Raw genomic sequence first — 10,237 nt, 5'->3', positions numbered from 1 at the left:
GCCTCGGCCCCGCCCCGGTGGGCGGTGCCCCGGCGCTCAAGGGGCCGGGGCGGAGAGGACTTTGCAGCCGGGTTTTTCACAAGTGTGTGAAAGCCAAGACAAGAATTAAATATGAAACTAAAAGTATGGGCATGTATGTGGGTCCATATATCCACAACCATAATTATAAAATATAAAGTGTAAAAATTCTGACTAGACATATTTCAAATGTTCAAAAGCTACATGTGACTAGCTACTTACATGTTGGACACTGCAATGCTTATACATAATTTTACATTTTGTTTGTGAGTGGAAGCCTATGGTATGTTATATAATATCTGACATTATGTATTTTATATTTTATATGTTTGCAAAGTCATTCCAAATGTGTTTATTGTTCAAATGTGTTTATGCTACTTAAAACAGCTGTAAATTATTTTAGTAAAATGTATTAAAAGTTATTTTCCTGCCATTATACAAAGTACTACTGATATCTTTAGGAGAAAATCGTAGGAAAGGAAGTTTACTGGATGGCAGGTTGTTACCTTTAAAGTGATTATGTGCTGTCAAACCACTTTCTAGAAAAAGCTACATCGATGAATATTCTCTTCAAATTAAGATAATTTTCTATCATGAAGTTTTAAAACATGTTCTTTTAAGGTGTTATTATTTTTTTTTTATTGAGTTTATTGGTACATTTAGGGATACAGTACAGTTACATTCATTGATGCATTATAATTAGTGAGAAAGACATTTGCATTTACTTTATGCTGTGTGTGTGTGTGTGTGTGTGTGTGTGTGTGTGGTGATTAACTCAGGGCCTGAGCTGGCTCAGTAGATTTTATTTTGAAACAGACAAAGTGTCACTAATTTGCCCAAGGTGGGCTTGAATTTGCAGTCTTCCTGCCTCGGCTTCTCACAGCGCTGGGATTACAGACATGCATCTCTATGACCAGCTATATTTCCACATAGAGTGAAAGAAACATAAGTTTGTTCAGGTTAATAACTTGCTTGAAGTCAGCCATCTTATGAAGAGAGGCAATGTTTGTCGATCTGAGCAGTTGGATTCCATTAGCTTATGCTAAACTGCTGTATATTATTTACTTAAATGAAAGCCTTTAACATCAGTTCCCAAGTAAGAAGCATCTTTTTTGTATGCCCAAAGCAGAGGCTTCTACAGAGAAGGCAGAGAAATAATTAAGAAATGGACTTCCAGTGGGCACCTATCATGGTATCTCCAGACCTATCCTAGTCTCCACACCATCCCTAGTCAAGTCACATGCTTAACTGTTCTGCTGCCTTTGTCCCAAGAATTCATCTCAGCCTTTAGAACCCTAGTACTTTGAGACAGGTATGCAGTGTGAACTGCAAAGCAGGAGTAGGTGAAACCAGCATGAAGAAGCCAGGGTTTGGAGCCTTTAAAAATAGAATTAAGGGATATGGGAGAAAGGTAGGTTATTTGGGAAAATACAGGAGGTCATTCACAGATGGATTTTGGGCGAAAATGAAGCCTGCATTTGTCTTAAAGTTAGAAAAATGGACAAGAGGAGGAATAGAAGTAAAGAAAAGCGTTACAGGTAGTAGGAACAAGCACAGACCATACAAAAATTTCCTACACTGCAGTTGTCCTGGTATTAAAATGGCAGGGTTTCAGTGGTGGGAGTAAAGGCCAGTTTATTAAGCGATGCTAAGATTCCCTTCCTTTACCTGTTTACACCCCCAAAGAAATGAGGTGCCCTTTGCTGGAGAATATAGATAAGGGTTTAATCATAAGAAATGATTTCTTTTAAAAAGATTACCCAGGCATGAGGGTGGAAAGGGGAGAGTTACCCTACTGAAACTGAGAGGCAGGAGAAGGAACTTTCGCTAGGGCAGCCCATCTGGAGCACCCCCACACACTGTGCAGACTACATTACTCTTCCCTGACAATCTCATAGTGTCACCACCCACTTCTGCAGTATTGTGACATCTGCAACCCAAAATTTGACACTTCATTACATTTTATGTTATCTGATTGTTTTCTGTCCATTACTCAGGTCACCCTAGGAAAATGACAGACGATTATGGAACTGAAATGACTTGTAAAGTTGCCCGTGGCCAGTGCCCTGAGTGACAGCCCCTGTCCGAGCTACCAAGCCCTTCCCCACCCCCACCTCCCGCCAATCCAGCCCATTGCGCAGTGCCCGGACTGGTGGCCCCAGGCCTTCAAACCCTGTCAGGTCCCCTACACACAAGTGGTGGGAATAAATGATTCAATTCACCCTCTAACTCGTCAAATCCTGGCCTAGTCCTCAGCAAGCAGGTGGCTGGCTCCAGTAGTAAGCGGCTCAACACACCTGTTAGACAAACTCCCAAATGCATCCACCAGAGGGCGCACGCATCCAAATTTGCTTATTGGAAAAGCCCTGACTTCTGCGAGATTCCACCAGAGGGCGATAGAGAAAAAGCCTTGCTCATAGAACCCAATCTTGAGCATATCCTCCTAGGATTAGTGATGAGCAGAATTTTGGGTAACTTTAAATTGTTTACTTTCACTCGTTCATTCATTTTTCAGATATCTATAGAAGTTTTTGTACTTTAATACATTTCTAAGCACAGTTGAACACATTCCTCAGTTTTTGTATTTTAGAGTATCAATTTTCTTTAGTATTTTCTTGAGCAATACTTCTGAAATATATAGGGAACATCAGACAGAGAGACAGATGGAAACATAGATATCTGCAGCTTTCAGAATCTGTGTCTCCTTGTGGTATCAGCAACCATGTAATTTTGTAAGGAAACAATTTTTGTTCTTTGCAGGATTATCTTTAAGTATTTGGTCTAAAAGTAGCCCAAACTGTTTCTTAACAGATTTATTAAACAGAAATAGTTTGAATCTACAGTAAAAAGCATTTTGGCCTTCCTGTAGCAGCCTAGACAAAACTGAATCAGGGAGGTGGTGGCATGGAGATTGCACATTTAGGCTCATGACTTGGCTCATATCTGTGCTGAACCAGGATGTAAAACACAAGGGGATCTGAGGATCCCACTGTGGGTGGCAAGAGCACATGATGCTTGCCAGTGTCTAGTTCCGTGAGGTTGCTCGTCCAACAAGCTGGCTTAGGAGTAGTCTGCTTTGGTTGCCAGGTACAGCTTCATGTTCTGAACCAAACTAGAGTTCCAGTCCAGGACTTGGTGGTCATGGCAATTGCCAAAAATTTTTGCAATGGAGGGGCAGCCCTGGGGGCCAGTCCTGAAAGGACTACCCAGGGTTCTTAGTACTGCAGGAAGGTGACCAGGCTTATCATGGTAATTGGAGATGTGTACAGCTGTTACTGTTTTTGCTGGTCTCGAATTTAATGGGGATTTCAGTCAGTTATAAGATAGCTTGATGTGAGAAGAGAAAAAAGCTGGCTCTAAAGCTTTCTGAACTAATTGAGCAAACATGTAAATTACTTTAAAAAGTTAGCCTATTCAAAGCTTTAGTGTCATCTTTAAAGGATGCCCACTTTGAGGAATCAACAGAAACACAGTTTGGAGGTAGCCTGAGAAAGCGGAGAGGATCAGATCTAAACTTCAAGGGGAAACACTTTCTTGTAAAAGAGCGAAAAGAAAACTAACTAGCCATCCTGTAAAGTCTGAATTGATGGCAGATATTTCCCAGAGGATACAGCCCCTAACAGATGACGTGAAATCCCTCATATCACCCTCCAGTAGCTGAAGCCAAACTCACCTTGAGGGTGTTTGAAATCAATGAAGAATTACTTAGGGAGCGGTAACAACTGCTTAGGATGAAAACTCCAAACTTCAGGAAAACCAGAAACAGCTTTTACAAGAAGCTGCAGCATGGAAAGAAGTGAATTAACTTTAACAGAATATAACATTGGAAGACTCTAAAGTACATGTGGAACAGGTTCTATATGAGAAGAAAATCACATTAAGTCTCTGAACATTTGCTCAAGATGAAAGACAGGACTGCTGCCAGGGAAAAGCCTTCACAGAGGATGGTAACTTGGAACTCTGTAAGATGACTGCCGCCATTCCAATAGATAACTTCCTCCTCTCTCTCTCTCTCTTTTTTTTTTTTTTTGGTACGGGGGATTGAACTCCGGTCTTTGTGCCTGCAAGGCAGGCCACCGAACCGCTGAGCTAAATTCCCGGCCTGATAACTTCCTTCTGAAAGTTTTCCACTTCCTACCTCACGGGTCACCAGTCATGAGACCGGCGCGTGAACAAGGCTGGTCTGCACAGAAAATAAACGTCCAAGGGGGCCCCTGAGTGGTTGCCCCTGCAGCCGACACAATCCCCGACCCGCGTACACCAGTCACCTCACATATAACCAAGTCCCTTCCCGTCTTCTCTCTCCTTTGTTCCCTTTCCGCCGCGAGGGCCACCCTGCCGCTGCAGCTCATTAATAAAATCTCCCATAGGAGCTCCGTCGGTGTGCGGAGTGACACTTGGTAGGCGCCAGTTTCTTTTAAACTGGAACTAAAGCATGGATCAGGAAAGGGTCCTCATTTAGACCATCAGCCAAAAGGGCCTTTGGAGAAAATGGTTTGTGTTGCTAAGTTAAATGCTTCTTTACAACTTTAGAAAAAGGAGAGAGAGAGAAAGAGAGAGACCAAAATCATATTCAGTTATCTGAAGCAGATAAAACGAAGATCTTACAGAATATATTAAAAATCTCTACTCCACATGAGCATGTTTGAAGCCAGGAAATACACAGTTTGAAAGTGAGAAACAGAAGCGTCAGCGGAAACTGAAAGTAATGATTGAAATATATCAAGAAAATCTAATCAAACTCTACAGGAAACTGACAGCTGAGGGAAGTTACTGGTTAAAACAAGAGGGGAAACTTTCCAAACTAGAAGACAGTATCAGCCACACAACTAAAGAGCTGGAAACCTACAGAAATGAAGCCAAAGATACCGAAGAAGAAAGGGAAGAGCCATTCATTTCCAGATGGTCTCATCAGAGAAGCACATGCTAACTGGGGGTAGCTCTGACTGCGGAAAGGAACTTAAATGATTTAAATCAGACAATGCTCACAACAGACAAAAAAATAACTGAAACAAGAATTCAAGTTTAATTTGAAAGATCCTTAACCTTATTCACTGGATGCTTCAAATACTGCATTTGGAAGAAGGCATTGCCTTCATTTGCAAGGAAACCTTTCAGATGTCTTCCAACCTTGTGGGAAGAGCCACTCAGACTCTCACTTTTGCCTCCAGGGGGAGGAAGAGGCTCCAGAGGGGCAGAGAATCCTTTGGACCATAAAATTAGAAATGAAAAAGGAGACTCAAATTGTGTGATCGGTTATCTGAATCTCAGAGAGCACCTTCTGACACTAGGTTCTATCACCTCCAACAGAACAGCACTGTAAGACATTCCTCAGCCAAGCGAACCATATTCTGATCCAGCTCTTCCTCTATAAAGGTGAGATAGATTTTATTCTAATTCTGGTAGATGATCAGTACCACCAGAACTCCTGTGAATATGCATTATTTTTATACAGTGGACCGGCCACTCTGCAGAAATGAAAGCCAGTAGAAACGATACCAAGTATCTTGGTAGTTCAAACGTGCCTCCTCCATCTCTCCCTGCTGAAAGGAGAGCAGTGTGCCTGTTGTTCCTCCACCCTTTCCTCCCGTTAAGGTCATTCTTTCTCATGCATTCAAGGAGCCAGGTCCTGAGAGGAAGGTTTTCCTCCAGTTCCTCCAGGAAATGTGGGGGGAACACCCCAAGATTATTTTCCATCCACACACTTCTCTGGCCCATGTCTTCCATGCCCAGTGTGAAATGTCTGCTCACCATGCGTGGTCCTCTGTATTTCTGAGAGCTGTATTGTTCTCCCTACTCCTACTTTGTGAACGAAGACAGCCCCTTTCAGGGCTTCACCTTTGCTGCTGAATTTCCAGAACCATGGAAACCTTTTTTTGTTTATTTGTTTAAAAGTAATTCTGAAATATCTCTCATTTTCAGTTTATCATTCTGAGAATATTTTATAAAGATGACAAATGTGAAAAATTCAAATCCTCAAATCATAAATCTATATTAAATATCAGTTAATAAAAATGAAAAGTTCATTTTTGTGTTGTATGGCTGTTACTACAAACACCTCTATTTTTGAAGAGTTCCAAGAACAATTTGAATTTATTTTGACTCTCTCAATCACAAAGTTCACTTTATCAACTGGGCTCTATAAAAATCTTACTTAATAAATGGGAAATGAAGTGCATGAATTCAAATAAACTTCTGCCGCCGGGTGTAGAGGCACATGCCTGTAATCCCAGTACTTGGGAGGCTGAGGCAGGAGGATCACTGTGAGTTCGAGACCAGTCTGGGCTACATAGGGAGTTCCAGTTCAGTCTCAACTACATAGTGACACTCTGTCTCAAAAAACCAAAACCAAACAAACAAACAAAAAACAAATAACCTTCTGCCTTGGCTCAGTGGGATTTTCTCTAGTTGGTTTTTATGCCTTGGGAAAACATCCGGGGCTAAAAGTACAGTAAGATTTAGCAATAAACTGAATCTTTTGGTTCTCAAGAACCAGGTGAATAAGAAAGACTCAGGGTAATTGATTAGATTGTAGCTTCTTTCAGGAAATTTAAGGTGTAAAAGTCATAATCAATAGATTCAATTTTTGGAGCAGGTAATCCTTTAGTTTTTCCAAAATAGCTGAGATAAAAATAAGCCCCAAGTGGAAGAGTAGGGGAAAGGAAATAAGGGACAAGAAAAAATGAGAAAAGGAAAAAATGGAAACAAAGTCTTTGGAAATAGGGGAGAGTAGAGGGGTGAAGGGAGGGCAGGGGAATGGGGAAAAAATGAGAACCAAGATCTGCCATGTAAGGGTACACGATCCCAGTGATGAATGTAACTGTACTGTATATATTTAAAAAGTACCGATAAACACAGTAAGATTAAAAAAAAAAAACCTAAGCCTAGAAAAAGAAGCATAACCATTCCTTAAAATTGTATACTATGGCCATTTTGAATACTGCATGCTAATATGGTTGATTTTAAAAATATTAACATGAAAAATTGATAACATTTAATTTTATTCATTTACTATTACTGTTTTTGTTTCACCTTTTAAGAGAAAATAACAATTTTTCCCTAGTTTTTACCAGAGGTTTATTAAGACATGCTGAAATCTATGATTCTTTTAATAAGTAGCCCTACTTAAAAACTTCTAAAAGGTTTGACTATAAAAGTAAAATAATACACAACAAAGTGACAACTTCATAATAGATGACTAATGTAATAAAACTTTATCTTAGTAAATAAATATTTCTGTTTCTATCTAAGATAGTATGCAACAAAAGTTTGAAAATATTTAAAAACAAATTTTACAGGCTACAAAAATTCTGTAACTTTTCAAGAACATGTAATCTGAAATCTCCAACTATAAAAACTGTTAATGTGAGGAAAATACAAATAAGTGAGAACTTTACAAATGTATATAACAGGATACCAAAAATTCATTAGTTACGAAAAAAATTAAGAGATTCAGGGACCATGCATTTCCAGGGATATGAAGACAGAAACTGAATGGAAATCCCAAGATAACTATTCTAGCTAAATTGCAGAATGGGTTTATAAAGTGATTTCAGTAAGGTTGTAATGCTTGGGTACACTTTGTTTCTCCGAGTGTTCTCTTCTATTTAAAATTTGGTCTCCAAGAAAGAACAGCTGGGTGTGGTAAAAGGAAGCCTGTAATCCCAGCACTCTATCAGTCTGAGGTGGGAGGATTGAAAGTTTGAACCCAGCCTGTGCTACATAGAAACACTCTGTCTCAAAAAATGAAAAATTAGCTGGAGATGCAGCTTACTATAAAAGCTCTGGGTTCAAAAGTAAAAAAAAAAAAAAAAAAAAAAAAAAAAAAAAACCCAAAAAAAAAAAAAAAAAAAAAAAAAAAAAAACCCTGAAAAAAATGAAAAGCAAAAAGGTCCATAATCTGAATGATTAGAAAAATATAAATTGAAAGTATAGTAGGTTACCATGACTCTTAAAAAATAGTTCAAATGTAAAATATTCATAATATCAATTTGAAAAAATTAAGTATTGTGTTTATTGACAATCAATACAATCACTCTAGAAAAGTGTTTTTGTAGAACCTACAAGACTAAGTACCTAACCACCCTATAATGCCCTAGTTCACATCCTAGGCATATATTAAAGAGAAATGAGTGCATATGCCCATTAAAAGATAAGAATGTCCATAACTGATTTATTTTTAATGTTCAAAATCTGAAAAAATCCAAAAGTTCTAATCATACAACACCACCCAATCTGTAATTATAAATGCAAGAAAGCACATACATTTCAGATGTTTAGATTTTTTTTTTGTAGTGGGGCTCGAACTCGGGTCCTTGCATTTGCAAGGCCAGGCGCTGGAACCACTGAGCTAAATCCTCGGCCGTTAGCTCTATTTTTAAGACAGTCAAGAAGAGGCAAAAAGAAATCAGAAGAGTGGCATTTGAGGAGGTGGTACTGTCTGCAAAGGGCGTGACAGAACATTTTGGAGAGCTAGCATTTTCTCTGTCTTCATCTGAGAAGATCACAGTCTACAACACAGTACAACAAATTGCTGAACACAGAACAAATTAAAGAGAAAATTCAATGAAATTCATTAAAACTTAGATTAATGTTGTTTACCATTACTCTATCAGTGATGGCGAACCTTTTTACACCTGTCAACAGCAACAAACAGTCTGCTGTGGCGCACGGGCCACAGGTTCACCACCATGGCTCTAACCGTGACTTACAGTAAAGGCTGGGACAATGCACTGACTTTTAAGTATCTATATTTACTTTATTTTTTGGTACTGGGGATCAAATTCGGGTCCTTGCACTTACAAGGCAGGTGGTGGAACCACTGAGCTAAATCCCCGGCCCTATATTTACTATTTATTGACAAAAAGATTGCTAACATTTGGAATTCAGAAAGTGTTAACAATCTAACCACGAACCCATCAGATACTTATTTTTAAAATACTAGCATAAAAGTTTTGTCTTGGACTGGTCTAAGTGAAAGGTATTATTAAATAAAATATTTACTTGTATTGCTTCTTAGATGCATCTTTAGTTTTAAAAATAAAACACTATATAAAAGCAGCTGGTTTACTCTCTTGATTTATTGTAAGCATTAAAAGTTATGACTAAAAATGGCACACTGGGGGGTTTGGTGTTTCCTGACACTACGAATAGTTAAAAATAAATTGGCTTTATTATCCAGGAAAAAAAAAGTGTATTTCCACAGTTGAAAATATTTTTTTTAAATGTTGAGAGTAAAATAATCTAATACACAATTTTTGACAAAGAAATGAGGCAACTTTAGATCTCTCTCTCTCTCCCTTTCCTGCACTCTATTTGAGTGTATACTTGAAATTTCTGCCTAATACATCCCTTTATGTCTCTTCAAAAAAAAAAGAGGCAACATCAAATTAAAACTACAAATTTAAATTAAGTGATTTTATAAAATATTGAAAACTAGCTAAAATTACATGCATAAGGCATTTAATCAATAAGAGAAATTGCAGTAAAATTTAAATATGATAGGATTTATCAACAATAAATAAACATTTTTAGTGCAAATAGTGCAGAAAAATTCCTCAAAAGATCATACCAATCATTCTAAACTATACAAAATCAGTCTCCGTTCCATATACAATTTATATAGTACTGTATATCTGTGAATTCAGCCAATGTGATGAAATGCCAACTTGCGAATCATAAATATAAAACAATGTGCTTAGTTTTGTGTCCCATTTTTCTTTTGGCAGTTCATGTTTTCGGGAAAATCTGGAAAGAAAGGAAAATTTTAGAAATCAGACTTACATGATAAATTTTCATCCTTTTATGTTCTTTTGCAATTAAAATTAACATAAGATAATTTGATTAGGAGGGAATGGAGTAAGGAAAGGATTTTAGTGTGGTCATATAAGCATTTTTCAATGTTGATTTCTTTTTAAAGCTGTGGAGAATGCAAATTTGCCATAAAAATCAGCCCTACACTTAAGAAGATTCCCCTACAAATCTTGAAAAATATAAAACAATTTGTAACTGGCAGTAATGTGAAGTACAAGGGGCGGATGAATTTGAGCTGGAGATAAGAAATATCACTTCCTTTCCTGGAGCATACTTCCTTTTTGAGGGGACTTTCCATGTTCCTTTTTAAAGTCCAGTTGGCTAGGCAGAGGACCACATAATATCAATCTCCACGTCAAACTCATTAGGTCAGGATGTATATCTCTTTTCCTGAAGATTTGTGTTA

The 10,237-nt window shown here is 38.1% G+C and overlaps 1 protein-coding gene and 1 pseudogene across 4 annotated transcripts in view; one reads left to right on the top strand and one right to left on the bottom strand.

Moving 5' to 3' along the window:
* Window positions 1-1,372: 1,372 nt before the first annotated feature.
* On the top strand, window positions 1,373-10,076 carry LOC117286793 (annotated as a pseudogene).
* The window catches only part of Vps37a (VPS37A subunit of ESCRT-I), a 25,333-nt gene continuing 24,175 nt past the window's right edge, over window positions 9,080-10,237 (bottom strand). For all 4 annotated transcript variants that reach the window (XM_010621788.2, XM_010621790.2, XM_010621789.2 and 1 more), the window contains one exon: window positions 9,080-9,765. The gene's annotated coding sequence lies outside the window, so the exon portion shown is untranslated. The remainder of the gene's footprint in view (window positions 9,766-10,237) is intronic.

This window comes from Fukomys damarensis, unplaced genomic scaffold, assembly GCF_012274545.1.
Source record: "Fukomys damarensis isolate Sample0158 unplaced genomic scaffold, DMR_v1.0_HiC HiC_scaffold_18, whole genome shotgun sequence".
In the NCBI taxonomy this organism is placed as follows: Eukaryota; Metazoa; Chordata; class Mammalia; order Rodentia; family Bathyergidae; genus Fukomys; species Fukomys damarensis.
Note: the sequence above shows the minus strand (reverse complement) of the source record. Positions and strands in the feature narration are given on the sequence as shown.